The sequence below is a fragment of the Sinocyclocheilus grahami genome, unplaced genomic scaffold (genome assembly GCF_001515645.1).
Source record: "Sinocyclocheilus grahami isolate Dianchi unplaced genomic scaffold, SAMN03320097.WGS_v1.1 scaffold464.1, whole genome shotgun sequence".
In the NCBI taxonomy this organism is placed as follows: Eukaryota; Metazoa; Chordata; class Actinopteri; order Cypriniformes; family Cyprinidae; genus Sinocyclocheilus; species Sinocyclocheilus grahami.
The window spans coordinates 1,510,314-1,528,297 of record NW_015505643.1 but is presented as its reverse complement, the minus strand read 5'-3'; the positions used below and the strand labels follow the sequence as shown (position 1 = coordinate 1,528,297).

General features: G+C 36.8%; 1 protein-coding gene and 1 long non-coding RNA gene across 2 annotated transcripts in view; both read left to right on the top strand.

The window, feature by feature from the left end:
- The first annotated feature begins 90 nt into the window (after positions 1–90).
- On the top strand, positions 91–4,783 carry LOC107553108 (uncharacterized). The gene is made up of 3 exons (XR_001604931.1): positions 91–263; positions 797–891; positions 1,850–4,783. It is a non-coding gene; the product is annotated as an uncharacterized lncRNA (long non-coding RNA).
- Positions 4,784–6,021: 1,238 nt separating this feature from the next.
- Positions 6,022–17,984, top strand: part of LOC107553062 (MAP kinase-activating death domain protein-like) — a 77,706-nt gene continuing 65,743 nt past the window's right edge. The window contains exon 1 of the mRNA XM_016235153.1: positions 6,022–6,235. The gene's annotated coding sequence lies outside the window, so the exon portion shown is untranslated. The remainder of the gene's footprint in view (positions 6,236–17,984) is intronic.

Here is a 17,984-nt window from a genome sequence, read left to right as displayed (position 1 = left end):
TCAATTACAGAAACTAACATTGCAAAAATAACCATAATTTCCATGGTTGACTAATACAGTTGGTTTATATTTTGTGTGGGTTTTATTTGAGACCTGTTTTTGTTGTTCATGTCCTAAAATGATCTCTGTCCTCTCTGGCTCGTCCGCAGGGCTGCAGTTTGAGTTCATCAACCCCATCTTTGAGTTTTCAAAAGGCATGAATGACCTCCACCTGGATGAGGCAGAGTACGCTTTGCTCATCGCTATCAACATTTTCTCAGCAGGTCAGTTTGACACAAGCACCAATTTTATATTGTCTGGCTTCTGGTGAGTCTTATCAGGCATTTATTTGGCCCTATTCCTGTTTAGAAATATCAGTATGTCCCATTTTCCATTTTCAGGGGAGAAGAAATGAAAAAGCAGCAAAATAATTGAGTATAATGAGTTTTATAACAACACAAAACCTCCTGCTATAGAAGAGTATTTGTATTCAGCTTGCTATTATGGATTTCTAATAATTAAGCCTTGTTTGAGTGTCATAAAGGGTTTAATATGTTATGTTTTGAAAGGGGAAGCCATTTTTAATATCCCATTAGATTTAGTAGTCATTTTAAATCTCTAATTTGAGATTGGCATCTGGTGTGCTGCTGCTTTATTTTGAGAGATTTTTAATGATCCATCCTTCAGTAATTCCCAAGGCACTTTCTCACAAAACAAATTAAATGCAGCATCATTCTTATTGATTTGTGTCAATCACTCTTGCTATTCTTGTCTTGTGTGTGTGTGTGTGTGTGTGTGTGTGTGTGGTGGGGGTCAGACCGACCGAACGTGCAGGATCACGAGTTAGTGGAAAGACTACAGCAGCCATATGTGGACGCTCTCCACTCTTACATCAGAATAAAACGACCCAATGTGAGTATGATTTACCTTAGAGGGCAAAAATAACACTTAAAGAAGAAAAATAAGTGCTAAAAGAATATTAGTGTTTTGTTATAGTGTTTGTTCATTTGTAAATCATACAATACCATTCAAAAGTTTGTGGTCAGTAAGATTTTAAATGTTTTGAAATAGGTCTCTTATGGTCACCAAGACTACGTTTATTTGATTAAAAATACAGTAAAACAATAATATTGTGAAAAACTTTTTTGTGTTTTAATATATTTAAAAAAAAAATTATTCCTGTGATGGCAAACTTAATTTTCAGTGTCACATGATCCTTGAAAAATCATTCTAATATGCTGATTTGGTGCTCAAGAAACATTTCTTATCATCATCATCATCATCAATGTTGAAAACCAATTTTTCAAATTTTTTTTTTAATAAATACAATTTATTTTATATTCAAAAAGAAATCTTTTGTAACAGTATAAATATTTATATAACATAATACATGTTATAAAAAAAACTTACCCCAAATGTTTGAATGGTAGTCTATGTAAGATTATAGTAAATATATTAGTATTTTGTCTTACAATAAAGGCAGTATGTATTTAGCCTGTTGTGTCATTTTGCATCCAGTTGGTGGCACTGATGATTCTACCTTTGCACCAATAACATATAATAACGATTGACTATAACCAGTTTTATTGTAGTAGTATTTATATACTATTATAACATTTATAAATATTTTAAATTAGCTTTTATTTTTATATTTTCTGTTTAATTTTAGTTTTACTGATTTTGTCATGTGCTTGTCACTTCTATTTCTTTTTAATCTCAGTTTTTCATCTATTTATATTTCATTTTATTTCAGTTAACAAAACATGATTTTAGTAGTTTTCGTTAACAATAAAAACACTGTATACCTGATGAGATTTTGCTATTTCTTTTATATTCCCAATCATCTACTGCTCATTAATCCCCACCAAAGGATCATCTGATGTTTCCCCGGATGCTGATGAAGCTGGTCAGCCTACGCACACTGAGCAGCGTCCACTCAGAGCAAGTCTTTGCTCTGCGCCTCCAAGACAAGAAACTCCCACCTCTGCTTTCTGAAATTTGGGATGTCCACGAGTGAGCCAGCGCTCCACCTCCAGGACAGAATGAGCCAGTGTCAGGAAAACATGGGTGGGCAGGGGTCCTCTACAGACAGAACACAGGGTTCATGATGTCCTTAAGGGCTGAAATGTCTCCCATTGTCACAAGAAGCCTGGTTTTTTTATTCTCTTCCATGACTTCTATATTTTAGACCCAGTGGTCAGTGAGCTGCTTCATTTGAATGTGCTATTGATAGACTGTATGGCCAGAAGTAGCTCAGGGACTGTTCAGAACAGGTGATGGTTATTTGACCATGATCATTTGGGCTTGGGCATCTGGATGGGTTTGGATTCAGAGACTGACTTGCTGGAGTGAGCAGCCACAAACGGAGTGGTCATGATTTTTTTAGTTGTTGTTTTTGTTTATACCTAATGTTTCCAGTACCAAAAGCTTTGAGCAGGTTTTGGCAATGGTTTCTACTTTCTAATTAACAGAAGAGGTTGTCATGAAGGTTCTTCATTACAGAAATGTAGTTTATTTACAGTGTTTTTGTGATTCCACTCTGACTGATTGATTTGAATTTTTTTTTTTACATGGATAGATCATGCACAGCAATGAGTAACAAACACAGTCTTCTGTTAGTGCAAACTCATTCGCTCAGTTTTATAACATGATGTTTGACATGCATTTAGTCTCCAATTAATGTTAAACCGCAATCTTCTGTTAACATCCAAAGGTTTTTATGGACAAAATCAATCAGTGCTTTACCAGTACAAGCCATTCAGAGCCTGTGTTACACTGATCCAGCATATCACAAGGTACACAAGGAATTCTGTTTTCTGCTGGTTGGAATATTCAGAAGAACTGACAAACCGAATGGCCTGATTTTGAGGTCGAACGTATTGCAGATGTATTCTGCACACCAACCCAATGTTTTGGAGTGGTTAAAAGGGCTTACCAGTGTAGCATATGGTTGGCAGGGATCGGTAAGACTCACTGGAGCCATTAAACCGAATCAGTGTGCTGCTCAACTCACAGCGACTACTGAGATACATAGACAGATAGATAACCTTCAAGTGTGAAGCCTTCTGAAAACTTAATGTAGACCATGATTATTCTTTTTCCATTACATTATCATGTTTAGTTACTGCAATCTTCAACCTAATATGCTGTAGTTTCTCTTTGTTTGACTCGTCAGTTCTACTTGGACGGCTGATGTTGTTTGGCAGTTCATTCTTGAAAACTTAATATACATGCACAACCTAGTTCTCAGTTTGATGCCTATCTCGATCAATGTGTCATTTTTGTCCCTGAATGCAACACAAATCACAAATGAGCAGTATAGTACTATATATCTTCCAAAATCAGTGGTTGAAATTGTCAAAGAAAAGTCATAATTTTTCTAGTATCATTGTTCTATTTAGTTCTATATACACCCATTCTTCAATGAGGATAGTTTTGTCAACTTTTATTTACACATGCTAAATCATTTCATTTAAATTGTAATTTTCCTTTTTGTGTGATTTTGAAATGATCTAGCAGGCTGTTTTAACAGTTTTGTTGTACCTCACTTGTGCATTATGATGATATTCAGATAGTCTGAAAGCACAACTTAGAATAAAACCTGTCCCATCTACATCAAGAGTGATCGGCGATGTATGCGAAACAACCTTATTTTGGTATTAAACTGAACTGTATCACAGCAGTAGCTCTGAAAAAAGGGACTAGGCAAACGAGAGCTGCTTATGCTCCGTAGCAATGCAAATACCCAGTGTGACCTTGTACAATTCAGGTTTTACTGATCTTAAAAACCACTTTTATGAAAAACATGGGTTGTGGTGAATCAATTACAGAAACTAACATTGCAAAAATAACCATAATTTCCATGGTTGACTAATACAGTTGGTTTGCTGTGGCATTCTTTGCCCTGCCTGCGCAAATTATTGAGACTTTGCTTCCTGAATCTGATCAGTTTTTATACCACCTTTCTATCAGCTTGTGAAATTGCTAAAGCACCTTAGTTTTTCTCAAGCTCTTTTTGATGTCTGATTAGACGTGTCCAGGCTCATTTTATTCGAAGTCATTTCCGATCTTTCACAAGGGCTTTTCCTTCATCCGTTCATATTTCCCCAGTTGGCTGAGCAGCCAAACTCAGACAGTTCACATGAAACTTGGTATAAAACCCACTGAAAGACATGCATCGTTGAACCTCAATGACCTTCCTGATGATTTGTCATTGCTTATCATCTGTTTGTGCACATATGAAGTGTGAGGAGGGCATAGACAAATTCTAGTAATCACCGTAATGAGTGTTTACTCTCGCTGCACTAAGCTTTGTTTTCTCCAAACTGAAATGATCAAATGATTTTCTAACAGAATATTATTACATGAGGCAGAGTGTAATGCAAAGTTGATTGTGGTTCTAATTTATTTGTACCCTCTCAGCTCAGTGGACCTCATTGCTCTGATTAACATTAGTCTTCAATAGAGAGTCGTGGAAGGTTGACAACATAGAAATGCAACCTTATGTTTTAACGCCTTAAGTCCTTGAATGTATACTGCTTTATATGTATAAATTAATAGTAGACTAAATGTATTGTTCTGTGAGAGTATATATTTATCTGATAAAAAAAAATGCTGAAAAACTTAGATGACTTAAAGTCTATTCTTTATATTACCTAAAACAGGGAACCTCCGTATTGTTTGTCTTTTTATCATTCTGCTGTTTTTTTTTAATAGATCAGGGTTGACCCTGTAAATAAATACTGAATCTGAGCTTACAACATTGGTGTCAGTGATCTGTCTATTAGCATGTGTGTTATGTAAGCATCTCCCAGCATCCTAATTTAAGGAAACATGAGCTTCCGACAGAGGCATACTGTGTTTGTTTACTCAATCAAGCCCTCTGAGCCATATGCGAATAACAGTTTGCGCCTGTGCAAACTTACCATTTGAGCCACACTCTAGCACATAACGAATGTTTTCACCTTTATCCTCGTTCCGACATGAAATAGATCAGGGTTGACCCTGTAAATAAATACTGAATCTGAGCTTACAACATTGGTGTCAGTGATCTGTCTATTAGCATGTGTGTTATGTAAGCATCTCCCAGCATCCTAATTTAAGGAAACATGAGCTTCTGACAGAGGCATACTGTGTTTGTTTACTCAATCAAGCCCTCTGAGCCATATGCGAATAACAGTTTGCGCCTGTGCAATCTTACCATTTGAGCCACACTCTAGCACATAACGAATGTTTTCACCTTTATCCTCGTTCCGACATGCCATTGTTAAATAAACGCCAGAAAATCCTTAGTTCACGTGTCGGACTGTAAGCCTAAACGTGAAGGCGTGTCCCCTCTAGATGACTGAATGGTTCAGTCCAGCCTCCGGCTGTATGCGGAACTCACGCTCGGGTACAGTAGTGATGGGAAGTCCGATTCTTTTCCCCGAATCGGTTCTTTTGATTCATTCGTTTTCTTCTCGTTCGTTATTTATTATATTTTTATACCAAACGCAATCTGTCAGTTGCGTATGTGTGTGTGTGTGTGTGTGTTATTATTATTAATAAGCGTTCATATTGTAATCATTTAATTTGTCGCAGCCGTGATTCAGCGTAAAGTCACAAAGAACCTAGCGATATATATATATATATATATATATTTAATTTATTTATAACGGCTATTGAAGTTATTTCGCCCTATCAATTAAAGCATCTGTTCGCTCCGAATGCTCTTCCTAGCTAGCAATTCAAGCAGCGATTCCCTTTTCATTACTAATCACACACGTCCGAAAGAGGCAGCTCTCTGTTCAGTGAGTCGGTGATTGAGTCTAGAACTGCGCGAACCGATTCAGACCAATCCGTGTGTAAAGCGATGAGAACCGGTTCAGCTGATTCTTTGAAAAGAACCGGATCAAACAAACGATTCCATGACGAATCGGACGTCGCTACAAATCGTACAGTTTGGAAGCTGAGAGAGAGAGAGAGAGAGAGAGAGAGAGAGAGAGAGAGAGAGAGGACGCGCGGAGCTTGGGACGAGCAGCGCTTGTCTAGAGAGAGAGAGAGGACGAGCAGCGCTTGTCTACAGCCACAAACATCGCTGCATCACTGACTGACCCGCCGCCACAGAACACGGATGTGCGCTCGTCGCGTCGTGCCGCTGTCACAGCATGTGCTGGCCATCTTCTGGAACGACGAACGCGTTGTGAGACGCTCTTTCGCCGCAGCAGGGCCACAGAAACACGGCTAAAGCGAGTAGCAGTGGCGTTAGCTCCTGGAGGTCAGTATCTCTTTTACTCCCGTTCTCACGTCTAACAGTTTGCCTTATAACTGATATATGGTGCAGATATGATGGTTTGCTCTGAAGCAGCGGTGCGGTGAACGGATGGATGAAGGTGTGTGTTTACGTTATAACGGTGTGGAAATGTACGCAGCTGGTTGTATAAGCAGCTTTGACAGCTAGCTCATTGCTGCTATTTGATCCCGTTAGCTGCTGGTCATTATTTTTCAGTGTATAAATGTGTGTTACGCTGGATCTCAAAGACTTTTAAATGTCAGGGAGCTCTCATCATGATGTCCACATCAGTGCATTTGATGAGGCTGAATGTTATTAACAGCAGTTTAACAGCACACCAGTTTCCACAAATGAACAGATGCACCCCTTTATTAGATTTTTGTTAAGTCCTTTACAGACGCCCATCTGTTTGTTCTCCAGAGGTCATAAGGACACAGAGGGGGTTAGGGTGTAGTGCTGTAGTCATGTTGTCAAGATGATGATGATGTGACACATGATAAGCTTGGCTATATCATGTAGTGTCACCTCTCTCGATTAGTTTAAACATGAGTAGTAAACCTTTTGGGGGGGCGCTTGAAATAGCCGTGACATCAGGCCGTGTGTAAGATGACTTGGGTGGTGTTGTTTCTCTCTTGGGTGAAATGAGAGAGCTCTTTGCCAAATATTCCTGCGGCTGTCTGTCATGTTAATCAAAGAACAAAAGACAAAGAAAATCACTTTCTGCTCTTGACTGAATGCGTTTTATAACTTTAGTGGTAAGCATTAATCTGTATTTAATTTTTACAATGAAGACTACAGAAATTAAAGTAAGCAAATGTAAAATAACACTGGATGTGTTATTTTACATTGGATTACTTTCATTTCTGTAGTATTTCTTAACTGAATAAAAACTTACTTGACCTGAAAAACGTAGTTTCATAGCTCTCTTTATTCTATTGCATTTATTTGTGCTGATTTTTTAAATCTGAATTTTTTTTTATTTGTTCTTATTTTATTACTGACTTTTTGCTTGAAAGTTTACTTATGAAAATAAAACTTTGCGTTGAAGAAAAGTTGATTTTTGTTTGTATACGCTGTCAATTATAGTTCTTAGAAAGAAAATCGGAATCGGCAAAAATCGGTATCGGCAGATCACACTAACAAAGAAATCGGAATCGGCCCAGAAAATTGCAATCGGTGCATCTCTATCCGATACCAGCGCAGTTTTATTTTTATTTTTAAATGAGTGTAGAATTTCTATACCTCAATGTGTAGGTCGATCATCATCTTCTAAGTATAGACAGCTTCATTATAAAGAAAAAAGAACAAACAAAAAATATAATCAAAATCTATGACAAAAATACTATTAAAACTAGGTTAATTGATAATTCAGTAGCAAAAGTTACTCTAGAAAAATCATGAGTGCACAATCATTTTATAAAATCATTTTAAAACATTATAAAACATTATTTAGTGGGTAACCAAGATAAAAGTGAATAAGTGTAGAGCTAAATCTGGTAGTCCTACACATTGATCTTTGTATTGTTGTAAAATCATTCATGAAAAACAAGTTATATATTTATATATAAATATATACTATAGTAGTCAACATTTGAAGTGGATCAAAACCTTTTATCAAAGTTGTCCTAAAACCAAAACAATACCTGTTCTTGTCTTAGGACAACTTTGATTAACTTTTTTGATCCACTTCAAATGCTGACTACTGTATAAATTAAAAGACATTTCTTTTAAATGTATAGCAGAGTAATGAGGCAGCAACATATGATAGATAAACGAACAAGAAAGGCTATTAATAATCTTTCATTGCGCAAAAGTATTATGATACTAAAGGCTACAAATACAGAGCGGCTCAAAGTGCTTATGCGCATCCCGTGCGCAGAATGAGGCGCTTGAAGCAACACGGAGCATAGACAAGTTCAAAGCACAAAGTGAAGAGATATTGATGCGTAGTGTATTAAACGTGTGTTAGTTTATTGAGCCTTTTCTTTTAACAGTTTTAAATTTCAGTTACTGTGCTCGTGACGAACAATTCATAGTGCTCTCTACTCCAGTCTTGTGATCCAACCAGATATCCGGTAGAAATTTACACGATTTAGAAACAGCACAAAACTCCAGCAAGATAAATTCCTTTTATGCAAAACCATTTATCTTTATTTACAGATCAAGTATAACATTAGGAACATTTAATCATCTTGGAGAGCGTTTCATCGTCTTGACTGTCATAACCGAACGTGACACAGTTTGAATGCTGAATGGAGGATGACAGACAGCCGCTGCGGAGAGAAGAGTTTACGTGAACTTGACTTAAATATTCATCTGTACCTCACATTAAACTGGAAAAGCTTCAGAACACTTGAAATATAGTGCACAAAAACTTTATGGTGCTTTATAATATTTTTGTGGCTTTCGTGGGGCTTAATAATAACACACGCAGTTTTTTTTAAATGAGTGTAGAATTTCTATACCTCAATGTGTAGGTCGATCATCATCTTCTAAGTATAGACAGCTTCATTATAAAGAAAAAAGAACAAACAAAAAATATAATCAAAATCTATGACAAAAATACTATTAAAACTAGGTTAATTGATAATTCAGTAGCAAAAGTTACTCTAGAAAAATCATGAGTGCACAATAATTTTATAAAATCCTAAATTTTTTGTGAAAAAAAAAACATTATTTAGTGGGTAACAAATAAAAGTGAATACGTTTGAATAAGTAACTTTAGTCGCTGTGGACTTTTCCTTCGTCAGAAGAACCAGAAGTAAAAACTTCCAGCTCACCCCTCACGAACTCATCAAAAGAGGAAAAGCTTCAGAACACTTGAAATATAGTGCACGAAAGCTTTATAATGTTTTTGTGACTTTCGTGGGGCTTAATAATAACAACACAGAATAGTATACGCACTATATCGGATTTGGATCGGTCTCGTCTGACCGATACCCCGATCCAGCAGAAAAGGGCAGTATCGGAGCGATACCGATACTGAATATCGGATCGGCGCACCCCTAATTTTAAAACTGGTGAATGAAATTGCAAATGGAAAAAAAACTGGCCTTACTGAAAGACTGAGATATTATTATATTTGACTTTTTGTAGACCCACCTTCCTTTTGTAAGTCACTCTCTTGTGATGGAGTTTTAGGTGTCATCGTTTCATAAGAGCAGCACCGGAAGTAAGTGGATAATGGTTCTAACTAGAATAGCTATATTTACATTTGTTAGTTGGGACAATGCTAAATTAAACCTGCCAGCTCATCCTTCAGCTCACTATGTGCTCGCAGTGGTGTTGTGTGAATGGCGCTGTGACTGTGCGTGCGTAAGCATGGAGTGGGCAAACTGAAGTGTCTGTTGCTTTGATCTGATTTGGCTACTGTGGAACCCTTGGTCCTGAATTGATTGAAATGGCCTCTCCTCTCCACACTTAATCCTGATTGATGTTTGTGTCCTGTCTTAAACATTTCAGCTGTCACTGTGTTAGGCTTGACAGTGTAGTTTAAATGTACATGATGCACATTACAGATGAGTTACAGTGAAGCTCATTTTAGAGATTACAATGCAATTGCACAGCCATTTCTCCACCTTGGGTGTGGTTCTGCTCTAGATCCTCAGAGAGAAAAGATAGAGATCATTATCAACAAGTTTTCGAATGTGACTGTACATTGTAGTGAGATTTCACTATTCCCATTAGGGGTGGGCGATATGAGTTAAAAATCATATCACGATATTTTACACTGTCCAGACGATATTGATATTATATTGCGATATGAGAAAAAAAAATTACAGGAAAAATATTTTAACCTTATATAACTAGAAAAAGTAAACTTTTTTTTTTTTCTCCAAACGTGCAACATGAGGTAGGCCTGTATGAATTAAATATTGTGTTTGAGTAGGCCAGTGGTTCCCAAACTTTTTCTGCCGGGCCCCCCTTTTATAGGGAAGAATATTTTCAAGGCTCCCTCACCCCCTCTTTTTTTAAAAATCTTTTATAAATTATCTATTTGAATGTTTTATCATATAGACTACTGTATTCCTGTGATCAAAGCTGAATTTTTGGCATCATTACTCCAGTCTTCAGTGTCACATGATTCTTCAGAAATCATTCTAATATACTGATTTGCTGCTCAAGAAACATTTTTAATTATTATCAATGTTGTAAACCGTTGTGCTGCTTCATATTTTTTTTTTCACGATTCTCTTATGAATATTTGAAATTGTTCTTTGTGTCAGAGCGCTGGAGTTCGTCAGAGATAGAACGGGCATCAGTTTACTGTCATGGATTTGTCGTGTCGCGTCGCGCCGCATCCACAGCAGAGAACATCACTGGGTTCTATTTGCTTTTGTCAAATCGCGCCGCTGCTTCTGGTGTAGGGCTGGACGATATGGCCAAAATTTATATGACGATATATTTCTTAATTTCGGTCGATACGATATAATTCCGGTATCGATATGAACACTATTAAAAAAGCCTCATAAAAACGGCCACAACAGATGTCTGTACCTACAAACTTATGAAAAATTAATTTGCCAACTCTATGAAACCTACTCCTATAAAACTATATAATATTTTAGGAATACATATTGATATTGAATTATTGTCCAGCTTGTGTAGACGCGTTGTTTTGGTATTTGTGAATCTTAAGTTTATTCATAATCTGCTTTACGTTTACCTGGCACTGGAAGTCCTTTCACAAACTTGTAACTTGCATGCTTAGAGCAGAACAATGCATCATTCGTTTATATTTCTACATGTCTCCCTGCAATACAACTCTGACTCTTCAATCGCGCCATCTAGTGGTCTGTTATTGATACAACCACAACTTCTTCAACTGATAACGGAGCGCTCAAGCGGGTACTGCGAGTCATGTTGAGGTAATTAAAATGTCAAATTAATATTTTGCGCTCAATTATTTACTTCTCAGGCAAGTGGCCGCATGATAAGCGGGAAAATTACGTAGTGTAGTCTTTATTACCCTGCAGAGGTTTATTTAGCAAAATAATCTGCTGACTGTACACTATCCCTCAGTCTTGCCGCGTCCCTGAGTTTGGGAACCACTGGAGTAGGCGATTTGTGCTCTATTTATTTGGTCTGTTAGGACACTAACAGTTTATTTGGCGTTGCACACAGAGGACAAAAACGTTCAGCCTCGACTCTTTATCGTCATTTGTGTTCAAATTTGCGAAGCGTACCAAATTGAACAAAACTATAAATTTGAATTCATGAATATATAACGGTATCCATGGTATAGCAAAATCCATATCATGGAACAGCATAATACATTCACGTTAGTGAAATAGTCACATTCATACTGGTATAGCGCCCACCCCTAATTCCCATAAATATTTAGTAGCAGCTGCCTGTGAGAAATCAAGCTCTGAGACTCTTTGAGCATGGTTTTAGCTATAGATTTAAGAGAAAACCAATGGGATTGCTGTATAATTTGTTTCTCTATTATTGATTGGCCGGTCTGATAGCACTGCCAGAAATGGCTTATTTTATCTCAGCACAGCAGTAGCTTGAGGGGTGTGCTGTGAGCATGTGTGCTGCCAATGGGTGGGATGGCTTTTTGCAATCAGCCTCTCTCCTACCACATGAACAAGTCTGAGTGATGCATTGCCACTGGTTTCACAGTTTACACTGTATTTCAACGCAACTGGACCTGAAATCTCATTGCAAATTGTGCAAACTCATTACTAGGCATGACCATGCTTCTGTTTAATGGAGCTCCTTGTCAGAATAAACATATTAGAAAATTAGGGGTACAAAACTGTTCATTTAGGCTTAACCACTGGCCTCTGCTTTTTTTTCTTTCCCCCCCCCCAAAAAATGTAAGATTTTTTAAAACGGTACAAGCGTGGTTTCTCGAATTTTAGTCAAAGACCTTTTTCACACATACTGTGTCTGTGGATGAGAACAACTGAAAGTGATTTCCACAGTATTTCCTATAGTAACAGCAATACATTATAAAATGGTTTCATGATTCTGACCATTACGGTGTTATTTTGGTAGTATTTATGTTCTATAGTGTTTATTCATATAAAATTTTTTGGTGTCATTTTTTTATTATATTTTAGTAATTTTGATGGGCTTTTGTCATTTTATTATTTTTTTAATATTGTTGTTTAGGTTTAGCTTTATTTTTATTTTATTTTATTTTAATTCTTTTATTTCAGTTTATTTACTTAAGTATTTTTTTTCAGATATGTATACCCATCACAGCAGGTGTAAATGGAATCAAGCCTGACAGACATATTTATTTTGAACAGTGGGTAAATAGGTCACTCTTTTATGGTATGTTGCTTCATATTTGCTTATATTGCAAAATACTGTGTTAATAAATAGGTTTATTTTGCATTTTCAGTGTGTTTTGTGGGTGAAAAATAGTGTTAAAACTGTACTCTCAGTGATGATGCTCACAGGGCTAGTGTGAATATGTGCACCAACATAAATGCATGCTGCTTATGCGTCACAGATGGATGTGTGAAACTCTCCCTTATATATTGTTCGCACTTTTATTTTTTTTATGTGTGTTTCGATTTTGGACCGTGTTAGTCTTTGTGTACCTTTTTGTTACTTTGTAGTCAGTAAGATGACTGTTGACCATCAGATCAGTGCTAATCTGTTTGAAGTGGCTCCTTTACTGGACATTTAAGATCCATTTAAAATTAAGTCAAGTTAAGAGACCACTGTTAAACCCTTCGAAAAAAGCCTGCTGCAAACCAGCTGTGAAAACCGAGGATGCAAATCTGGAGAATTTCAAAAAGCTTCAGGGTGATATTAACTCTACTGAATCCTGTGATATAACCTGCAGTCCATATGAGGACTGTTGAAATGTGGAAGCATTTGATGCGAAGTTTCTTAGAAAAGAGCATCAAAGACCAAAGTAAAATGTAATTTTTAGATTTCCTCTACAGATCACAACAAACCATATAACCGGCTTCACCTGAGACAACTTTCGCTCTTCATGCTTGGTTACAGCATACCTTTCATTATGCTGGTGTATGTGTGTTTAAATGGAAACGTATTTGTCTTCTAGGTGGAGGAATAGTCTTGTATTTGCTTTATTGTCTTGAAGCAAATGTTTGGGAACATTTAGCTCTTGTAAAGATAAGACCTGTAAATTGAAACCGTAACTCCGCTTTTTACTTTTTTCTTCATTGTAGTCCAATGAAGAAAAAGTAATATGAATGACTTTCATTGATTAGATTTTGATCTATCATTAAATGTCTATTTAATTTTAGATTTACATAACTAGATGTAATTGTCACAATTTGAAGAATAAAGAACAAAACCACACGTTAGCGGTAATGCTAATACAAATGTACAGAAAGAGCTGGTGCAGTTTCACAGCAAGAAATAATACTAGCCTAACTAATGTAAATAAAAACTTCTCAAGCTCACTGAAGACAGACAGTCAATAATAAAATAAGACCAAATTGCAGTAGCTAAAATAAATCAAATATAACAGATGAAATTTAAATAAGCAGTGCTTGAGTTTTCAGGTATGTCTATCACATAAGAAATACTACAGAAATTGATTAAAGGTGCTGTATGTAGGATTGACACCGAGTGGTTGAACTAGGTATTGCAGTCCAAATTCAAAATATTGGAGAGGGTTTTTTTCATGCGGCCCCTCCTCCTCAGACTTGACGCACATGCAGGTTGCCAGATTGACGACACCAACAGGAACCAGCGCACTTGACGATGAATGGAATGAAATAGGCTGTGTTTTCCGCCAACTGGCAACCCGGGGTGACGAAATACAATTGAGTAAACTGGCAGTGGGTGGGTTTCACAAACCAAAACAGAGACCGACATTCCGGCCCAGAACGCACATTTTCAAAGGAGAATAACTGACTGTAGCATTGTTTTTCAGATAAACAAATATGTTAACTTAACATGTTTCTTAAATATCTTCAAACATATTATGGTATTTTTATGCTTTAGTAGAGTCAAAAACTTACATACAGCACCTTTAAAGTAATCAAATGTAAAAAAAAAAAACACTATAGTCTTCATTGTATAAATCAAATTTATTACATTTATGTATTCTTATTAAAGCTACAGAAGTTTAGTCAAGAGCAGTGAGAGGTTTTCTCCTTTTTTTTTTTTTTTGATTAACACAGGGCACAAACAAAAGGTAAATTAGGTTGCTGTCACTTTAAGACCTTGTGCATGGACAAAAACACTATAGTCTTCATTGTATAAATCAAATTTATTACATTTATGTCAAGAGCAGTGAGAGGTTTTCTCCTTTTTTTTTTTTTTTGATTAACACAGGGCACAAACAAAAGGTAAATTAGGTTGCTGTCACTTTAAGACCTTGTGCATGGATCCAATATATTATCACATGTCCAATTGTCTACCAGCTATTTACACTAACTTAAGATTTAAGTTTGTCAATATTTACCAAGACAGACATTTTGACATATATTTGTGAGTGTTGACCCACCATCGCCCACCTAATTGCAGTGGTAGTTACTAGGGCTGTGTATCACCAGCAAAGTCACGATACGATACGTATCACGATACAGAGGCCATGATACTATACATATCACGATGCGGGACTGCACTGAATTTCACCTCAGAAGAATTGAGTAAAACAGCTGTTTATTAAACACTGCATACTATAGGGCTGTTGCTAACTATAGGCAGTTGACCTCTGCATTATGAAGGGCCTCCATAACTGTACCGCAGTACAATATAATCAATGGCATATGTTTTATGTTTACATTGGGCACTCCCCACCAAGTACAATCTACTGATTGTTTGCATCTTGTTTTTAAGCCCTTAAATAATAATGTACGCGTTCTAATACATTTTTATTGTAATGTACTCATTCTAATATATTAACATTTATTTTAACATTGCTGGTAGGTTATCATTGCACAAATCAACGCACTCTCTATGTTTAAAAAATAAAAATTAGAAGAGTTCTAAACTAATGTGCGGTCTTCACTGTACCTCACGCACATGTTTAGTCACACAGATTACACCGTGCACGCACAGACATTCTTTTTAGCGCTGTCCCGCAATTTTATCAATAAAATAGTTTAATCGTTCAAGAGCTACATTATCTTTCTCAACAAGGAGAATTAAACTAAAGTACTAAAGCAATTAAATCCACAGCTTCACTGTTAATAGAGAAACACGGCAAAGCGGTGGTAATTCATACATACACAGCCTCCCTCCCTCCCTCTCTCTCATAAATGAACACTCGATGAATTACAGTTTTCTGAGAATAGAATATTGAAGTGGTTTTCAGAGAGCAAGCGCGTTTATCCACAGTGGGGAGAGAGTGCATACACATGGTTGCCAGGTTGACAAAGATAAGTAACACATTTAGCAGACATTTCCATATTGCGCAAGTGTGAAGCTCTGTTTTGGGGATTACATCTCTTTATATCAGGCAACCCCGGTTGTGTTCCTCTGCGGCCAGATTAAACCTTGCTGTAGCCTATATATTCTGCTCTATTCATTATTTTTTTTAGAAACCTTGCACTTTTCTACTCCCATTTTAAACGATGTTCTTGTATTCAAATTAAGCGCGGTCCACTGCTGCACACGTGCCACGATATCGATACAGGGACAGCTGTATCGATACTCGTATCGTCAAATCTCTGTGACGATACATCGTCGTATCGAACACAGCACGAGTAGATACATGCATAAACGACATGTTGAGACAATGAATCAAATAATACAAACAGTTTAGGGCCCTATGATTTCCGCAATGCAGAAAACGCGGACGGAATTGCGGAATCCAGTCATAAAAATGGAATTTACTGTATAACGCGGAATGTCACGGAATTTGTCAGAGTTTGGATGAAGTAATTAAAAGTAGGTCATTTCACTTTAATCAAATCGTGATATGGACTAGTATCTGTAAATATTAAGCAGACGCGCGGTTTAATTTACTACACATACTGAAGCGAGCGTGACTTTCAGTGTTTTAATAAATTGATGTTAAATAAGTTTCATGATTTAATTAGTTAGACATGCTTTTTGATTAACCCATTAGAAAGGAGTCCGGGGAAAAAAAAAAAAAAAAAACGGAATCTAGAAAAATGTAAACGGAAAAAACTGAATTTGGAAAAAAATAAAACAGAATTTGGGAAAAAATTAAATGGATTTCATAGGGCACTAATAGTTGTATTGCTTGTCAGGGTAGCGTGATTTAAGAAAAGAACAGCTTGGAGGTCCTGGTGTCAAATGAGCTGGGTGATGCTTAGAGGAAGAAACAGAGGCGTTATTGATGTCTTAGTCATAAACCATCCATCTTCTCACCTCCCTTCCACCACTTCTTCCTTTTCCTCTTCCTCTCTGAGCTGCTGTGAGTGACCGAGGAAGAGCAGAAAGTGCCACTCCAGCAGAAAGAAGAGGCTACTAATCACAGTGTGAACGCTTCGGCTCCTGTCACACCAGAGATTAATACATCCTTTGGACAAGGCCAAACTTGCTGACTGGACTAGTCATTCAAAAGCAGTTTGAGTCAAGGTTCAAGATGAAGATTTGTTTCTGTTCTTTCCAGAATTAAAATGTTTTAGAGGATCTGGCTGAGTGTAATAAACTTTGAGGATAGCAGCATTTCCCATCATGTTTTGAGGAATGTTCAATTAATTCTTATGAATTAAAAGTATAGTTCACCCAAAAATGAAAATTACCCCATGATTTACTCACCCTCAAGCAGTGGTGTAATGTATCGAAGTAATTATACTTCGTTAAAGTACTTAAGTATATTTTGGGAGTATCTGTACTTTACTTGAGTCTTTATATTTCAGCCAACTTTTACTTTTACTCCACTACATTTCCTAATTAAAATGTATACTTTTACTCCGATACATTTCCCCGAAGCATATTCATTACTTACTACAAAATAGTCAGAAGCCAGAAGTACATGGACTGCAAGAAAGCAGGTTTGATGAATCAGTGGTCTGGCGTCTGCCAGTTAGACTCCTAAAAACACCTTTGCTCATGTGCAAACAAGTGTGCGCACCACTGTGGATGATTCATTTTCCACTCAAGTCGAGTCTGGGGTGTGCGATACACAGCATCGTCTGCGATAATATGGTAAGTGTTGTTGTAATGATGTGCGATCTGACATTATCAAGTAGGCTATATCACCAGATCACACACAGAGAGTGTATGCGCATTGATTTATTAGTCTATTAAAACTCAAAATTCCAGGCATTCTCAATTGTAGACGGCGAAAATGCTTCTGTATGCATTTTATATTTATATAATTTAATATAGTTAACCTAATTTATATCACACAGAGTACCGTTTTTCTGCAGATATCAGCATGAACACATTTAATAATCATTTTATACAAGTTCAGTAAAGCAATAAATGACTTACATTTTAGAGGTAATATTGCTTGTTTTTGCTCAATTTTGCCAACGAAAATAGTTCCAAATAGATCACAGCACTGTTTTGCGTCTGAGCAATGGACGGTAGGGCTGCACGATAAATCGCATGCGATATTTAACGTGCGTCTTGTCAGTAAAGCCGTTCTGTAATCAGCGGTAAATCTCCATCACGTGCGGGCTTTCACATGGAGCAGCATTAACTACACAGAGCCGTTGTTCACTGACGAGCTGCGCAAAATATGATGGTGGATTTGCGCAGCTTGTCAGTGAACAACGGCTCTGTGTAGTTTACCGGATGTAGTGCGTCTTATTCTTACACAAAAATAGAGTTAAAACTGAACACAATATTGCTACTCAAGCTGTGTATG